This window comes from Macadamia integrifolia, chromosome 14, assembly GCF_013358625.1.
Source record: "Macadamia integrifolia cultivar HAES 741 chromosome 14, SCU_Mint_v3, whole genome shotgun sequence".
Taxonomy (NCBI): Eukaryota; Viridiplantae; Streptophyta; class Magnoliopsida; order Proteales; family Proteaceae; genus Macadamia; species Macadamia integrifolia.
The window spans coordinates 15,984,453-16,003,966 of NC_056570.1; the positions used below are offsets into that span (position 1 = coordinate 15,984,453).

At 38.9% G+C, this 19,514-nt stretch overlaps 1 pseudogene; it reads left to right on the top strand.

Moving 5' to 3' along the window:
- The first annotated feature begins 288 nt into the window (after nucleotides 1-288).
- Nucleotides 289-17,798, top strand: LOC122060655 (annotated as a pseudogene).
- Nucleotides 17,799-19,514: the final 1,716 nt, after the last annotated feature.

The window sequence follows — 19,514 nt, forward strand, 5'->3', positions numbered from 1 at the left end:
GACATGTTCCTTCACTTTGGGGTCGACTTGGAGGATGAGGAATACTTGGGAGATGATGTCATAGACTTCAACCAAGACTCCCTAAGGAAGATGACTCTGCATATAAGTGAGGAATCACCAGATAAGGCTGAGGGTCAGCAGCCTATGGAGGTAGAGGGTCAACTGGGTGGCAATGCTAGAGCTATTGGCGGAGGTGTCGGTAGGGGTGCTAGTGACGTTGGTGGTGTTGGGAGAGGATCTGACGGGGTTGGTGGTGTTGGTGGTGTTCCACCACTTAACCTGTAGACTATGGGTTCTAAAGTAGCTTCTGCTTCCCAGGGCACCAGGGCTGTGAGGACTTATGGTCTCAACGATGTGATGGCCTGCTTGGACACCACCACTGATTTATTGAGAATAGACAACCATCTCGAGGGCATGGATAGAAATTACTACCTTATTGATACTAGGGTGGCCTCCCTAGAGGCACCGATGCAGGTGATGATCTTTCACCTTGCGATTCTGGTGCCACCTCTAGGAGCACAAAATCAACCCCAGAACTAGGCTCAAGGCCAAGAGTAGTAGCAGGATCAATAGGAGTAGTGGCATGTTGCCACTCTAGTTTTAGGATTTCCCTTTCAGTGTTTTCTTTATAATTCCTTGTTCTAGACTTTAGTTGAATTTTATTTTCTGTCATTTGCTTAAGTTATTTGAGTTTCTTAGACTTAGGTTAGTTAGGATTTCCAGCTTTCTGTCTTTATTTTCATAAAAAGAGTGTAAGCTTATGTAATCAAGTTCTTTATTTAATGAAACAACTTTAACACCTATACTGTTCTCCCAGTTGTGTAATTTCTATCATTGTTGTCTTTAAGATTTTTATTTAATTCCTAATTTCCCCAGGTCATGGTTTGATTGAGATTGTGAGTTAAGGTAGAGCATCGCGCTCTGATACCAAGCTTTCACACCCCACTTCCAGTAGACCCAACTTACTATTAGGAACCGGTGGTGTGAGTAAGACACGTACCTATCTTACATACCTACCAGGATCTCTGATCACAGTACCTTCACGTTTTACAATCTCACATCGCAAACCAACCAAAAGCAACGGAATCAGAGTAGAATGGTGGAATCATCAATAAAATGAGAAAATGTCTAATGATAATATAATATCAATAACTGAGTTATTCTGTTACAATCATCCATGACTTATAAATAATAAGTTCAAAAGTGTACCATCCACAAACTCGTATCAAAATAACAAAAATAAGCCAAACACCTCATGGTGTCACGTATGCACAGAAGCACAGTCCTAGCCATGCTCCTCAGCTTTCGGCATCCACCAGTTGGTCACTTTGTACTCAGGTCCAAAGAAAAGAGAATCACTAGACATAGGCATGACCGTACCTGCATCATAATCTAAAGAAGGGTGTATACGTGGGGTGAGCTTTCCAACTCATTCAGTGAGGGGTGGGGTTCATACACATCCAAACATAACATTCGCATAAGTAATTATGATGCATGATTATAGAAATTAAACACGTAGTCCATGATGCTCGTGATGCAATTCATTTATTTTATTATCCACCTAACAATACAACTAGGTCTTGTAAATGCTACTACGACACATTATGTTGTTTCCCTAGTCTCAGAACCGCCATAGACTATGTAGGGATACAAACCCTTGCCATGAATAGAAGCCTGCCAGTCCTCGTATGCAACCATGGGTCACCCAGCAAATCCCTAATAACCCCCTCCTGGATGTCATGGCATCAGTGCCAATCATCGGCCACGCCAGACAAGTTCTCGCCTCCGGTAACAATCACATTGTACCGCGGGTCTGGCATTTTGGAAAGGCACATCGGACATACCATAATGGGTTATCCAACACCTTACCCCCTATTGGCAAGGGTTTGTAGCATAGAGAGTGATACCTAACCACAAATAATATACATGCCTTCATAGTGATACAGTCAGTATAAATTACACGATACTAGTAACACATTGGCCATAAAGTGTAATCCATCTCCAAGTACAGTCTTGGGGTACACGATACCAGTAACACCTCGGCCATAAAGTGTAACCCACGACCGTTTACTTAATCTAGCATGCATAATAACAGTTGAGTATGGACTACACAACACCGATATCCCCATCGGCCACAAAACAGTGCCGGAATACACGATACCGATAACACATCAGCCACAAAGTGTAATCCGTGATTACAACTAACTCTAATGCACATAATCAATACATGAATGCAACAAACATATGGCAATCATGGTACTGATACCACCTCGACCACACCGGATTCCGTTTCATACATACAACAAACACACGATGGTCATAGTACCGATTCCACCTCGGCCACACTGGATCCCACCGTACATATCCATAAACATTTCATATCATATTCATAAAAATGTAACATATGATAGGACATCGTCATCATGTGAGCAATATAATTAAACATATAAAAATCTACACATGTGAGCAATTCTAAAATAATTAAACATTCTCAATATAAGAGCAACCTTCCATTAGATTGATTTTGCTTGTGTGAATTAGGGTTCAAGTATAGCCATCGATCGTTCAATTCAATTCTGACCTTAGGGCTCGTGTGCGTCACTGTCCTAGACACAAAGGTAACCGAACATCAATATGTGTCAGGAACATCGGGAGGGGCCCACATGGGTCACCCCTAAAGGGTATAGATCAAGACACCAAGTCTGATAGTGACAGTACTGTCACCGGAAACACCCACCGAAAACAGACACTGTCCAAAGAAAATATTAGTGTTGTTTTTGGTGGAGCTAGCAGAGAGCTCCTATAGCTCAGATGTTCACAGAAAACAGCCACCAGAAGCAGACCTAGTGTTTTCGGTGGCTTATTTCTGGTGGTAGTACAGAATTATCTTGGTGCATTAGGGCTTTTTGGCTCGGGCCCAATCGTCAGGATTTGTTTCGTGGAGTTTATGGAGGATGTTTCTAGCGTCATTCTAAGCTAATAAAATCCTAACTCCACTGAGACGTTTGGGAGATACGTTGATCGTACAATCGAAACTAGGTGGTCATTTGGTCAATCTTGTTGTCGAAGCTCACCGAACTTTGTTTGAGCTTGGCAATGGCACCGAGGCGGTGGAACACACAATCCCCTAGCTCAAGAGGGTATATTGGTCAAGATTCCATCTACACTTAGCATGACCTAGCTCAAAATGTAGAGAGAGAGTGGAGGAAGAGGTTGCACTTACCTCCAGTAAGGATTCCGACAACGAGGCGGCAGTCGGGAGTCAAGTTAAGCTTCCCTCCTTCTTCCTTTCTCCTCCCTTTCTCCTCTTCTTTCCCTCTCCCACGTTTTGAGCAAATGAGAAAATGGGAAATGAGAATAACTTCCCACTTATATAGTAAGTCTCTCACTAGGGTCTGTTTGGTTGAACCTTATCCGGTCAAAGTAGGTTATTACGTGATTCGGGGCACGTGGACTCAACTACTTTGGTCCGTAAAGTGCTCATGCCATAAGGTAGGTGTGGAGGATGCTTTAGGATCACCATAAATATTGGCCAACATCACATAACCTGCATTATGTGGATCAATGTTAGCCAATCTTTGTATCGCAAATTCAACCAAATCCATATAACCATGAATCTTACAACCATTGTGCAAAGAACCCCAAACAACTTCATGAGGTTTAATACCCGTCCTTTTGATAACTTCCATTGCTTCTGTGAAGCAGCTAGCTCGACCAAGAAGGTCTATTAGACATTCATAGTGCTCAATTTGAGGCTTAAACCATAATCTTGGCTCATGGAAATAATTACCCACACGCAAGGGATGGAGCACGATGGTAGGATGGAGCTCAGTTTCTTTGATGGAGCACAACCACAAGGATGAAGCACAATCACATGGATGGAGCTCAGTTTGTAGGGATGAAGCACCAAAATGGGGCACTCGCATGGGAGGGAGCATAATCACCCACATGTAAGGATGGAGCATGCTCAGCGGTTGTGCGGGATGGAAAAGGGATTCAGTTCCTCTATTTTCCATGGCAAAGGTGAGGGGTGTGAGGAGTTAGGATAAAATGGCATTGGGTTTATGTGTTTTTATTCAAAAGTCTAAAGATGCCATTTTAAATCCTCACTTAACAAAGATTGACGGTAAGGGGTCCGAGCGTAATTGTCAGTTTTGTAAGGGATGTTTCGTTAATAGTGGCATTCTCTAGGGGGTGGCACTATGATCAAGCTCTTTGTCCCTTTTCCTCTCAAGCATCGGAAACATCTATTTTAAGAAGAGGATTAAGGGCATCATTTATCTTCTCTGATCATTGATTTTGGATTTTATTTTTAGTCCACATAATTTTGAATATTGACATCTCTGTTTTTATTTGGCTGGTATTTTGTATTGAGAACTAAAGTTTTTAGATTGTAGGTGAATCTTTAGCTCAAAAATGGAAGAGCACCTGGGGATTACCCAGGATATGATGGTTCGAATCCATCAAGATTCTTGGATTCTAAATACTGTCTATGAATATTGGTTTTATAGAGGCTAAAACATTATCTGAATGCATTTTGATGGGGTAGTATTAGGAAAATATGCATTGGGGTTGTACATTAGCCCATTCAGGACCAGGCTATTTAGGCTTTCGTATGCATAATTTACTTTTTTGTCATAATAAAAAGGATAAATTTCTTGTTTGGAGGCTGTAGTTTACTGTGATGAGTCATTGTAGGCTTGCAAACCTGCTTTGTTTTGATTGTCTGATGCATAGTTTAAATGATATTTGTAAATGAGTTTGGTCTGAAAATTCCAAAAAAGGAGACTCAAAGTCTTTGTCAAGCATTAGCTTTTCCACCGATTTTATCAATCTTTAAACAAACAACAACTTTGAAAGCTCTGTGTGGTTCGGGTTCCACAAGTGGTCCTTTTCTCTTTTTCTTTACCTATAAATACATCCAAATCCATCAGACTTTTATCCAACCACACTAATTAGTAGATGGGATCATTTTCCCCAACCCTCCAAAACAAGCCAATTTATGTACTTGCAACCATCACAAACTCCAAAACTAGCCAATCACACATCAAGAAGTCATTGTATCCTTTATTTTCAATGTGAATGGAATCAGCTTTCCAGGAACATCAAATTTCATAACCCAAATGATCTTATGCCCACTTAAAATAAAGGCTCAAGGATAACATATCTGTTAGAGATATTAGTTATATTTTTGTAAGGGTAGTTTAGTAATTTATCATGTTTTATTTTCCTTTTCCCCATTAAGGAGGTATATGTAATTTTCCTCCTTAGGAAGGTATGTGTAATATCTTGTAAATATAGTAGTGAAGTAATATGTAGGTGTAAATGAGACTTTACTCACAACACACAACATTCAAATAGCCATCACTCTCATCTCATTCCTCATCATCTACATATTCTTACTTGGTATCAGAGCACCGAAGGTTGGTTTGAGAGTCGAACTACTAGTCTCCTCCCTTCTTCTCTTCTCTTTGAAACCCTAGGTTACAAAGGGGTTCTATGGAAAGGGATTTCTATGTGAGAAACTTGAAGAAACCTTTTGAGAGGCATGCAAGGAGACAATGGGGAACCAAAGGTTTTTTTTCCTTCGAAGAAAGAGACATTTGAAGGCTGCAAAATGCAAAACCAGGCCTAAGTAAGCGCACCGCCAACCTTGGACCTTTTTTCTCTTTCTCTCTCATCTGGTCAGCTTTGGACTTGAAACCAGGCCCATTTGGATCACCCTAGGGTGTATTCTCACCCTCTAAGTCTTATTGCAAGCTTCCTTGAGTTGAGGCTATATTACTCAATTTTTTGCTGCTCATAGGGTATCACCAGCCCTTTTTTTGGTCATTTTTATTCTAAAATGTGGCTGTGATGCTTCCAACTGCTATGTGGTTGTGAGATTTGATGTTTTTTTGAGATATTGTGCTCCTATGTGGATGTTGTGACCCTAACCCTTGAAGAAAGTAGATAGTGTGAATCATTTTTTTGAAGTGTTTGCTTAGTTTGGCTGCTGTAATTATTTCTGAGTATCTGGGAAAGAATTTTTAGGTAGAGTGTGTACTCCCCATTGTGTTTGTGACTCCTCATCCACATCATGTCTGAAGATAGTGGACTTGAAGCCCTCTTTGGTGATGTTTCTGCCAGTGTATTGCGTAGTGCTCCTCCTACTCCTATGATTTTTGATAACCCACATACTCAGATCTCTATTGTGAAGTTGGACCACACCAATTATTTGGATTGGACTCATTCTGTGAAGCTTTCCTTGTGGAGTAGGGGAAATCTAGGGTATGTTACAGGTACTATTAATGCTCATAAACCAGATGACCCGACATATCCAAAGTGGGAGACTGAAACTCCACTGTTATGACTTGGCTAATTTTTTCTATGAAACCTGAGATTGGAAAAAGGTTTAGGAGTAAAGAAACTACCAAGGATATTTGGGATAGTGTTGCTAAAAATTTTGATCGTGTGGGTGACTCGGCCAAAGTTTACCAATTACTCCAGAATGTCATTGCATGAAGCAAGGGGATAGGACCATTTTTGAGTATTACAACATTATCATTAGTCTCTGGGAGGAGTATGATCACTACAGGGACCTTCAACTATCCAATCATGAGGATGAAGCTAAGGTTTACTAGACACTTGAGAAGGAACGAGTTCTTATTTTGCTTGGTGAGTTGAATCTCTAATATGAGCCGATCCAAATACAGATATTGGGTCGGTTTTCACTTCTGTCCCTTGATGAAGTGTGTAGCTATTTATAGAGTGAGGAGACTAGGCGGGTGGCCATGGAACATGTTCCCTCCCTTGAGCGGTCAGCTCTTACTACTAGCTCCCAAAGAGATTAGCGTGGTGGTGACCGAGGCTAAGGCCCACCTCATAGGGATGACATACGTTTTGATCATTGTGGGAAGTCTGGGCATACCAAAGACAGATGCTGGGTTCTTCATGGTCGACCTCTTGGCATGCATGGTGGTATTCGTGATGGACGTAGTGGGAGAGCTAGAGCCCACAATGTTGAGGCCGAGCATGCTACTACAGGGTTTGCTCCTAGCCCACAAGAAGAGCACAGTTCCCTTACTAAGGAAGATATTGTAGCATTCCGTAGGGTCATGACTCAATTGAGAGACTCATCATTTTCTTCACTTACTTTGCTAGAGTCCTCAGCTTCCGCCTTGCAGGTCTCATCATCTATCCCTTCCAGAGCTCTATCTTGGGTTATTAATTCTGGTGCTACAGATTATATGACTGGTACGTTCTATTACTATAATACGTACTCTATTTGTTCCGGTAGAGATAAGGTCAGGGTTGCCAATGGCTCCCTTTCCTCCATTTATGCTAAAGTAGCATTCCTATTACTTCTTCCCTTTCACTTGATTCTGTTCTTTACTTGATTTTCGTTACTTTGTTTCTTTTGTTGATAATTTTTTCTGTGCTACTTGGACTATTCTGATGAAGCACAAGAGTGATGTGTATGATGCCTTTAAATTTTTTTATCATATGGTATGTGCATAGTTTGACACCAAAATTAAATTGTTTGTTCTGATAAAGGAGGGAGTATATGTATGGTGGTCTTCAAATTTTTTTTACTGATCATGGCATTATCCATTAGCTAGCTTGTGTTGACACATCCCAAAAAAATGGGGTAGCTGAGAGAAAAAATTGTCATTTGTTGGAGGTCAGTAGGAGTCTTCTCTTTGGTATGCATGTTCCTAAAACTTTTTGGTTTGAAACTCTCCTTACTACTGCTTATTTGATCAATCGTATGCCAACACAACTCCTTGGCTACAAAACTCCCTTGGTCATCTTGTCTCCTCAATCTTCTTCTTTCTTTCTTCCCCCCAAAGTGTTTGGGTATATCTGTTATGTCCATGTTAATAAGTCTTTTTGGACTAAACTTGACCCCAGGGCTCTTAAGTGTATCTTTCTTGGCTATTCCTTCTCTACCAAGGGATACAAGTGCTATCACCCTTCTTCCAGACGAAGGCTCCTCTCTAAAGATGTCACCTTCCTTGAGTCTGCACCCTTTTTTTACCCCTCAGCAGCATACTTTTTCATGGGGAGCATAATGGAAGTGAAAAGGCTACTGATGAGATCCCTTCTTGACCCCGTTGCTTATCTCTCCTTTTATGCTCGATATTGAGAAACACAAAGAGGTGGATATCATTGATCATTCAAGAGGTGGTTCAGGTTCAGTAATGAAAATGTAACCATTGTGTACACAAGGAGAAACAAGAAGACCTGCTAAGAGTCCTCTTTGAATCCAACTCCTGAGATCCACCCTCATTTAGGTAATATTCTTTCTTCCCTATCAGCGTTAGATCTTCCTATTGCTATTAAGAAGGGAAAGAGAGCTTGTACTAATCCTATAGCCCAATTTGTTTTCTATGACTCTCTCTCCCCTACAGGTGTTGCATTTACTATTGCACTCTCATTTTCTTCTATTTCCAAGAATGTTTCTGAAGCTATGTCTGACCCTGAGTGGAAGCAAACCATGACTGAGGAAATGATGGCCCTGGAAAAAAATTATACTTAGAAATTGGTTGACCTTTCAAGGGGGAGAACTCCAGTTGGATGCAGGTGGGTCTACACAATCAAGTACTGGTCAAATGGTACTATTGAGAGGTACAAAGCAAGGCTGATGGCAAAAGGATACAATCAAGTATATGAAATTGACTATCAGGAGACCTTTGCTCCTTTAGCTAAGCATAATACTATAAGGGTCCTTTTATCTCTAGCAGTGAATATGGATTGACCAATGTATCAATTGGATTTGAAGAATACCTTCCTCCATGGCGACTTAGAAGAGGAGGTGTAACTCCTTCTGGCTTTAAGTTCTCTTCAGCTGTAGGAAAGATCTCTTCTCAAGAAGACTTTGAATGGTCTTAAGCAATCTCCAAAGGCCTGGTTTAAAAGGTTTAGATAGGCCATTCTGAAAAATGGCTTTTTCTAAAGTCAGGCTGACCACACTTTGTTCACTAAGCGTGGTAATGGCACCATTATAGCCCTGATTGTTTATGTTAATGACATTATGGTAATTGGTGATGACAGAGAGGAAATAGCTAAGTTGAAGACCTACTTAACCCAATAGTTTGAAATCAAAGATCTAGGGCCTTTAAAGTACTTCTTGGGGATTGAAGTGTTCAGATCCAAAAGGGCATAAATATATGCCAAAGGAATTTTATCCTAGATCTATTGAAAGAAACAACAATGTTAGGTTGTAAACCTATAAGTTCTCCTATTGAGCAGAATCATAAGTTGAGGGAAGATGTTGGCCCTTCTCTTGTTGATGCTAAAAAATATCGAAGGCTGGTTGGAAAACTTATCTATTTGTCCTTGACTCATCTAGACATTACTTATGCAGTGCGGGGTGGTGAGTCAGTTTATGCATGCTCTCAAGAGTGGGCGCTTGGATGCAGTTTATCGCATTCTCAGGTACTTGAAGTCCTCTCAGGAAAATGACCACTTTTTGCCAAGTATAACCACATAAGGATAGAAAGCTTCACTGATGCAGATTAGGCTGGTTCAGTCTTTGATAGGAGATCTACATCAGGCTATTGCACAATTTTTGGTGGAAACCTAGTTACTTGGTGGAGCAAGAAACAATCTGTGGTGACTAGGTTTAGTGCAGAGGCAGAATTTAGAGCCATGACTCATGGAGTGTGTGAGCTTCTCTAGTTGAGAAGGCTAGTTCAAGAGTTGGGATTTGATACTAAGGCACCTATGAGGCTTTATTTTGACAAGGCTACCACAAGTATAACCCACAACCCTGTGCAATATGATAGGATAAAACACATAGAGATGGACAAACCCTTCATTAAAGAGAAGATTGACACTGGTTACATATGCACACCTTTTGTGAGGGCTAGAGATCAGTTGGCTGATATCTTCACAAAAGGTCTTCTTCATCATCGGTTTAATTCTCTGCTGTCCAAGCAGGGAATGCATGATATTTATTCTCCAGCTTGAAGTGAAGTGTTAAAGATATTAGTTATACTTCTGTAAGGGTATTTTAGTAATTTATCATGTTTTATTTTTCTTTTCCACCTTAGGGAGGTATATGTAATTTTTCTCCTTAGGGAGGTATGTGTAATATCTTGTAAATATAGTAATGAAGTAATATGTAGGTGTAAGTGAGACTTTACTCACAACACACAACATTCAAACATACCATCGCCTCTTCTTCTTCTTCACCAACTCTCATCTCATTCCTCATCTACATATTCTAACCATATCTTGAGGTGGTCTTAAGTGTACTTTTACTGTTAAGAGTTGAGCTTTAATCCAATGTGGGATATACACAAAAATGGGGAAATCAAAGTGGGATCCACTCTTCATTGTTTTTTTCTGTTCTCCATAACCAAACTCACCCCATTCTATATTATTGGGCTGGAGACACCTCCCTGCCATTGTTAAAATAGGCCACTATCTACAATAATAATCTATCCTTAGCCAATTCTGTTGCTTTCAATGTTGCAAATGCTTTTACCATTTTGATGAAATCTAATGTTAGTAAGTTACAGAAGATGATGGTATAATTTTAATACATTACTTTAAGGTGTTTTTGATCCAATATAAAACAACTCATCTGAAGCTTCAGAACAGAACAATTGGGCTCATAAGCCATACATAATTGTGAACAAGAGAATCTGTAGTTCGCTGAATCACTGAAAGAAGGTTCTTCTATATTGAACCCAACTATCACTGAACCAAAGACAACCAGTCACAGAGGCTATAGATTATCTCCACCATAATAGAAAACCACAGTAAGAAGAGCAGCAGTACCACGCAAACCTATTGTAAATGCTTAGGCTAAAAAAAATATATATATATATATATATATAATAATAATAATAATATAGAAAAGAAATTCTTTGAAAAGAATCTTGATGGATAAAATGTCCCAAAAGGCAAAACATATGCAAGCAAAGTACAAAGTCAAGAGGGAGGGAAAACCAAAATTTCAAACATAGAAACTCATTATATATAATAATAAACATTTAACAAAACACTCTTGTATAGACAAAACACACTACTAGTATAAAATAGACACCACAAATCTCTATTTCTTTTCCGGGTGGGGGAGGGGGGAGAATGGGCTTGGTCTAAGATCAAACCTTCTTATTTATGCTGGCAGCCTACAGTTTCACTATAAAACCAAGCGACAACAATATGTAAATATTGTACCATTTCTTAGTTAACATCCATTACAAAGATCTTGCCTAAGGAGTGATGAGCATAATAATGTGTGAAATCTTAGTGATATAAGTGTACATTTTGCCCCACTTTGGATAGTACTACTTTTATTTTTCTTGTTTTTTTTTTTAGTTTCCAAGACTACAAGAGAAAGTGCTTAAAGTGAATCAAGAACCAGTCCAAAGGTGGGACCCACTCATTGGTACCACATCCTCTCTCCTACAAAATCCTGAAGATTATTCTCTCTCTTTGCCACCTCACAAGATCTTGAAGATGCTATGCAGAGATTCATTTCTGATTTAATCAAGATTGTAAGATATTGGTTAATATTGCAAGGAAGGAATATAATTTATTAATTTTGGAAACAGATTCTCTCTTTCCTCACACAATATCTTAGAGAATGAGGATTTTTACTAATATTTAATTTAATTTAATTTTCTTTCTTTTCTTAAAGAAGACTTGTGGAAGGAAGGAGGCAAGACAAAAGCCCTATAAAAGCCCCTTCCTTCCCCCTCCTGTTTATTATTATTCCCCTTAGTTTATTTTCTAGTTTATGCTTAGTTTTCTTCTCACTCTTCCTCTCTCACTCTCTTTAGTTTTAGTTCTTCATTATTTTTGCTTTAATCAATTTTGTAATATTTTTTTATGTCAATTAATGTAAGCACTCTTTTATTCTTATTCAGCCTTTATATTTATGATTTATGCAATTGAGCTGTAATTTTTAAAGTTATAGTTCTAGGCTAATATCTAGGTGACAAGATCACGAGCCGTGGAGCATCTTTTTTTTTTGAAGTTCAGTTTTTTTTTCAAGATTTGTTTTCTCTAGTACTAGAAATTTCAGATTTGGTTTATTCCAGATCTGGATTTTAGTACTGGTAGTATCTCAAATCACCCAAACTTTCAAGTTCAAATATTGATTCAAGTAAGTAGGCTCCTTCAGTAATCTTCTCTTTCTCCTCTCATTCCCTCTTCTGACTACCCTTTCTTTCTTAATTTAGGATTTTAATTTCAATCGTTACATTATTGCTATCCTTTTCCCCCAAGGTTCATGGCTAGTGTATGTGTTGGCTTTGCCCCTCCTAGCCATAGAACCATCAATTTATTACTTTTATTTTAATTGTCTCCCTTTTCCTAAGCCAAGTAGAATAACCCTTGTAAGAATGACTCTCTGTTCAAGTAGGGAAGCTCATATTATGATGCATCCCTCGGGCTAAGTAGAGAAACCTACTTGTGAGTCTCTCTCTAGCTTTATCCCCTTTCTTTTACTTTATTTTTATTTCAACATTTTTTTCCTTTATTTTTTTTTAATTGTGTGGGTTGTTTATTTTTAATTATTTATTTATTTAATTTTAACTACGTGGCTTGCATCTTTAAATTCTTAGATGACGAATGATTAGGACGTTATTTTAAATACATATGTTTAGGACGGTAGTTAGAATTATATCACAACCATTAATAGGTTCACTTTTGTATTATTAAAAGAAAAAAAATAAAGTGGCTGCTCTCCCTAAGCTCGACCCGTAGCTACACTGATCCGTATGCTTGCAGTTACATTTAAAATCTCAAATAAGTTTTTGGCGTTGTTGCCGAGGAGACAGTTCCATGTTATTTTTCACTTTTTTTTGGTAAATCGGAGTGCTTTATTTGTTTTTTTTTGTTTTTTCTTTTCTTTTATTGAATTCCTGAGAAGATCAACTTGCAATAATAGTTGTATCAGTGGAGGTCGCCATGCCTCACAATATGATAAAGACCGGTTTCACCCTGTAGCAGTACCTCAGGAATTGACCTGAGCAACCCCGGATCCATGCTGGTAAGCTCCCAAAAAGTCAAAAAAAAATAAAAAAAAATAAAAAGAAAATTAAAAAATTAAAAAAAAAGAGAGTTTTTCTTTCCATTCTTTTGTGCTTGTCTTACTCTAGTTGTGGGTAGTTTTCTATTGCATGAGTGTGTGGACCCGTGATTCTACCAATCGTTTACTAAGAGTACCTATTTTAAGAATGGTAGAACAACCTAAGCCTACTTTAAAAGATAGATTCTACCCAGCCAGTGCAGCCCAACCTTCTTGCATTAGATTACCAGCTGCCACAGGGAACAATTATGAGCTTAAAACTCAATTCATTACTGTGTTACCCTACTTTCATGGGCTATCCTCCGAAGATGCTTATTTGTTCCTGAGAGAATTTGAGGAGGTTTGTGTCCTCATTAAGATACAACAACTTAGTGATGATGCTGTTAAACTTAGATGCATTACCTTTTCGCTCAAGGATGGAGCAAAAAGATGGTTATATAGGGTGCCAACTAATTCCATTACCACATGGGATTAGTTTATGGTAGCATTCTTAAGAAATTTTTTTCCCTTGCATAAAACAAACAAACAAACTTAAGAGCGAGATCATACAGTTTCGACAAAAACCTCAAGAGTCATTTTCTAGACTCATGGAAAGGTTCCAAGACCTTCTCCAAGTGTGTCCCCATCATTGACAAATGGCATCTTTGCCAAATAATTTATGAAGGGATAGACTAGCTTACCAAGCAGATGTTAGAGTATATGTGTCCTACAGGCTTCACAGCTTATGCAGACGAAAACGAAGCTTGAAACTTTTTGGTTGACCTAGCTGAAAAGACAAAAGAATGGGAGTCTACTCAGGAAAGTGAGAGAACTATAGGAGGTAAAGGGTACTATATCGATGGGATAGTAGCCAAAGAGGCCTATTTAGATAGCCTCATTAAGAGAATAGAAGCCCTTGTCCCTAAAGCACATGCCCCAGTCAACCAAGTCCAAAATCAGGTTTCTATGTGCAATTGGTGTCACTCCCCTGGACATGTAATGGAAGAATGCCCCAACAGTTCTGGGGGCAATGAAAGTGTTAATGCTCTTTACCCGAATAACCTGTTTAGCAACACTTACAATCCAGGGTGAAAAAACCACCATAATTTTTCATGGAACCAAGGGATTCAAGGAGGTCCATCCAACTTTCACAACTAAGGGTAGCCTAGTCCATAGAGGCCCAATTTTGCTCCACTACCTAATTCTTTCCCTCTGCCTAATCTAGGTCTTCAGTCAAATTTTGCTAGGCCCCCTCTCCATGCACCTTATCAACAACCCTCGGGGTTTACATCCACTGGAGAGGCGGCAAGAATTAGCGAGCTAGAGAAAAGCATGACCCTTCTCATGACAAGCCACAATAATGTGGAGAGGCAACTCACCCAACTTGTCACAATCATGCATGAGAAGGAGAAAGGAAAATTGCCTAGTTAGCGAGAGCCGAATCCTAGACATTAGGTGCTGACTCCACAAGGGCTACCTGCTCCTCAGCTCAATGTTGTACAAAGTCAACAACACCAAGGGCCCTCAAACCAGTGTAATGCAGTATATGCCCTACGGAATGGCCGAGAGTATCTACAGAATGGTACCACTCATTCTCCACTATCTGACATTTCTGTTGACACTCCGACTATCAAGGCTACTACTATGCCTCCCATTCCAGGTTCGTCAGATGGACCTGAAGAGATTAAGGATGATTTGGTGGAAGCCATAAAAAATGATTCTATTAATGAGAAAACTTCTGATAGTGTTTATGTTTCTCCTATCCCCTATCCTAACCGTTTGATGAATAAAAAGAAAACAACTTCAATGGAAAAATTTTTAGAAGTCTTCAAGTGTGAACCTTCTACCTTATCATGTTTATCAACAACTTGGATTAGGAGATTTGAAAGTTACAGGGACAACTCTCCAGTTGGCCAACCGTTCTGTCAAGATTCTGAAAGGGATGGTCGAAGATGTCCTACTTAAGATAGGAGAATTTATTTTTTTAGCCGATTTTATTGTTTTGGATACCAAACCCTTCACCACTAGGGATAAGATCCCTATCATTCTTGGAAGACCATTTCTGGCTACCAGCAATGCATTAATCAATTGTCGGAATGGTCTACTAAGGATATCTTTTGACAACCACACTATGGAGTTCAACATGTATAGGTTGGGCAAACAACCCATACTTTCTTCTGATGATATTGATGAAGAGGTTAATATGCTTGAGAGTTTTTCTGATGATATTGTTAAAACTTTTGACAATGACTTTGATTCAAAATTTCAAGAGTATATAGAAGAATTAGAGGATGATACTGAAAATTTCTTCTCTGATGTTTGGAGCCTTTATACACCCATAGAGCCCATTAGTTCTCTATCAAATTCTCTTCCTAAATCCTCAATTGTTGAGCCCCTGAAGCTTGATTTGAAAGAGATGCCCTCTAAATTAAGGTATGCCTTCTTAGGAGAAAATCAAACTCTACCAGTTATTATCGCCTCAGATTTAACTTCAAGTCAAGAGGAAGAGTTGATCAAAGTTTTAAAAGAAAACAAGGAAGCCTTAGGTTGGACCATGGCAGACATTATAGGAATTTGTTCCTCAATCTTTCAACATCATATTCACCTTATGGAGGATTCAAAACCTTCTAGGGAACCACAAAGAATGGCTAATCCTATGATGTAAGAAGCTATCAAGAAAGAGATCCTAAAGTGCTTGGATCATGGTATCATCTACCCTATTTCTGATAACGAGTGGGTAAGTCCAGTGCACGTGGTCCCAGAGAAGTCAGGGGTCACAATAGTCCAAAATACTAAAAATGAGTTGATCCCTACCCATGTCCAAATAGGATGGCGTGTGTGCATTGAATACAGGAAGTTAAATGCGGCAACTTGGAAGGACCATTTTCCTTTGTCTTTCATTGATCAAATGTTAGAGCAGTTAGTCGGACATGAGTATTATTGTTTCCTTGATGGTTATTTCGGCTATAACCAGATTTCCATTGCTTTAGATGACCAACATAAGACCACCTTTACATGCACCTATGGAACCTTTGCTTATCGGCGTATGCCTTTTAGGCTTTGTAATGCCCCTGCCACGTTCCAAAGATGCTTGATGAGCATTTTCTCTGATATGGTGGAGCATTTTTTAGAAGTATTTATGGATGATTTTTCTATTCATGGCTCCTCATTTTCTAATTCTTTGCATCATCTTTCTTTAGTACTCAAACGATGCAAAGCGACTAATTTAGTCCTCAATTGGGAGAAATGTCATTTTATGGTCACACAGGGCATAGTGTTGGGTCATGTCATTTCCAAAAAAGGGATCAAGGTCGATAGAGCTAAGGTGGACTTAATTTCTAATTTACCACCTCCCAAGTCAGTTAAGGACGTTCATTCCTTCTTAGGTCATGCAGGGTTCTATCATCGGTTCATCAAGAGCTTCAATCACATGGGTAGACCTCTCACCAATCTTTTTCCTAAAGAGCAACCCTTTGAATTTTCTAGTGAATGCCTTATGTGCTTTGAGCAATTAAAGAAGGTGTTGACTACAACCCCCCATTATTCAAGTTCCCTTATGGATTGAGCCCTTTGAATTAATGTGTGATGCATCTGATTTTGCTATAGGGGCAGTCATAGGGCAGAGAGTTGATAAACTTCCTCGTGTTATCTATTATGCCAGTAGAACTCTCAATGATGCACAATTGAACCACACCACAACTGAAAAAGAACTTTTAGCTGTTGTATTTGCATTAGAAAAGTTTCGTACATATCTGATAGGTTCTCATATAGTTATTTACACTGACTATGCAGCTATTAGATACCTTATTCAGAAAAAGGATGCCAAAGCACGTCTTATCAGTTGGGTTTTGCTTTTACAGGAACTTGACTAAGAAATTAAGGATAAGAAAGGCAGTGAAAATTTGATTGCAGACCATTTGTCCCGGTTACCCAATTCTTTGACTATGAATACTCTAGTTAACGAGTATTTTCCTGATGAGCAACTCTTTGCAGCATCTAGTGAACCTTGGTTTGCAGATATTGTAAATTTTTTAATTACAAACAAGACTCCGGATCATTGGTCTTCCCAAGAGAAGTACCGTTTTCACTCACAGGTTAAGTATTTCTTTTGGGATGATCCTTATCTTTTTAAATCTTACCTTGACCAAATTATCCGGAGATGTATCCCTGATCATGAGCACCATTCTATTCTTTCCTTTTGCCATGATCAGGCTTGTGGTGGCCATTTTGGGCCTACTAAGACTGCAGCTAAGGTATTGCAATATGGATTTTATTGGCCAAGTCTCTTCAAAGATGTCTTTGCTTATTGTAAGGTTTGTCCTTCTTGTCAGTCTTTAGGAAAAATCAGTAGAAGGAACATGATGCCTCTCAACCCAATCCTCGTGGTTGAGGTTTTTGATGTTTGGGGAATATATTTTATGGGCCCTTTTCCTAAGTCATGTGGATATGAATATATTTTTTTGGCTGTGGACTATGTGTCCAAATGGATTGAGGCTCGTGCTTGTAAGACCAATGACCATAAGGTGGTCATTCAATTCTTAAGGAAAATTTTTTTTCCCGATTTGGTACCCCTAGAGCTATCATTAGTGATAGGGGAAAGCACTTTTGTAATAAGCCTTTTGAGGCCTTAGTGAAGAAGTATGGTATTACCCGCAAGTTGGCTACCCCATACCACCCCCAAACCAGTGGGCAGGTAGAAGTGTCCAACAGACAGATCAAGCAAATTCTAGAGAAGACAATTAACCCAAATTGAAAGGATTGGTCTAACCGTCTGTTGGATGCTTTGTGAGCGTATAGGACTGCTTACAAGACCATACTTGGTCAATCCCCATACCATTTGATATATGGGAAAGCTTGCCACCTTCCTGTTGAGTTAGAACATTGTGCCTTTTGGGTGATTAAGAAATTTAATTTTGATTTATCTACCATAGGAGCTCATAGAGATCTCTAACTATCTGAGTTAGAGGAATTGCGAAATGATGCCTATGATAGTGCAAAAATTTTTAAGGAAAAGACTAAAGCTTTTCATGATAGGCACCTTGTTAGGAAATCTTTTATGCCTGATGATAAAGTTTTGTTGTACAATTCTAGATTGCATATCTTTCCAGGAAAACTTCATTCTCGGTGGGAAGGTCCTTACCTTGTGTAAACAGTATTCCCCCATAGTGCCGTAGAGGTTATGAATCCATCCACTCGGGAAATTTTCAAAGTTAATGGGCACCGTTTGAATCCATTTCTTGAGTTACCTTCAATACATAATGCAGAGGTCATGATTCTCCATGAGCCTCTTTATGATGATATTTGATTCCATTTGATAATTTCCTTTCCTTTGTCCTTCTTGTTCTATTGTCTAATCATTTTTTTCTTTTTCTTTTTCTGCATTGAGGACATTGCACAATTTAAGTATGGGGGAGGGTTTGACTATTTAGAACTTGAGGTTACTTTTAAGAGTTTTCCGGTGCTTTATACACACCCTATAAAAAAAAAAGGAAATTGAGATCTAGAACCCATCTTGGTACTATAATCCCTATTGGGAGGATGGTAATGAATCTATATATTGAAGTGGGACCTCGCTTAAATGATTTGGAGATACTTGTCTTAAGGTGTAGGACCATTTGTTAGTTGGTGTCCTTGTTCTTAGGGAGGAGTTGAGACCATATTCTTAGCATGGTATAAAAATATATGATATGAATCTGCAAAGAAAGTGAAAATTGGTCAAAAAGTAGAAAGTAAGTATAGAATCTTTAGGAGCTAGATAGAATACTGCGCCTCAAGAAGCAGGGTGTTTTGATCGAACTTCTTAAGAAGGAACAATTCTGAAAAGAACTTAGTATCACTGTCTTTGTTGGCATATCCATAAAGCGAAGCTACTTAGTAACTTGGGTTTCTAATGTTTGCTCCACCATGTTATTCAGCCCAAATGTAGTGGAGTAGAATGAGTTCTCTATTAAAAAAAAAAAAAAAAAAGATACCATTATGCCTTGTTGTAACTTGCACCCCTACATAATGGTATGTCACTTTTGAAAATCCGTTTTTACCTTTTAGAATTATCCTGGTCCATCAGATTAAAAATTTAAGGAAATTTTTCTTGTTTTACCCCTAAATTTAAATTTTATATGATGTAATCCCTTCGTTTTCTAATAATATCGATCGCACCCCTAATGCATAATGTCGTTAGCTTAGTGTTTGAAAAGACCCTTTTGACTCTATTGTGTCCCTCCATATAACAATCCATTCTCATCTATTGAAAACCGACAAAATTAAGTGGGACCCACCACTTCTTCTTCTTCTTCTTTGAACACGACAGCACCCTGCCCCTCCGGCCTTTCCTCCCTCCCTCCCTTGACTCTGTTCTTTTCATTCCCTACGACCCATCCATTTGCAATATTTCTATAAAATAACATATATGAATCCTTAATAAAGATATTGAACGTGCAACAAAAGGATTAGGCACTCAAATTTCAAACCTCCCCCCACAACCCCAACCCACCCCGCACCCCCGCAC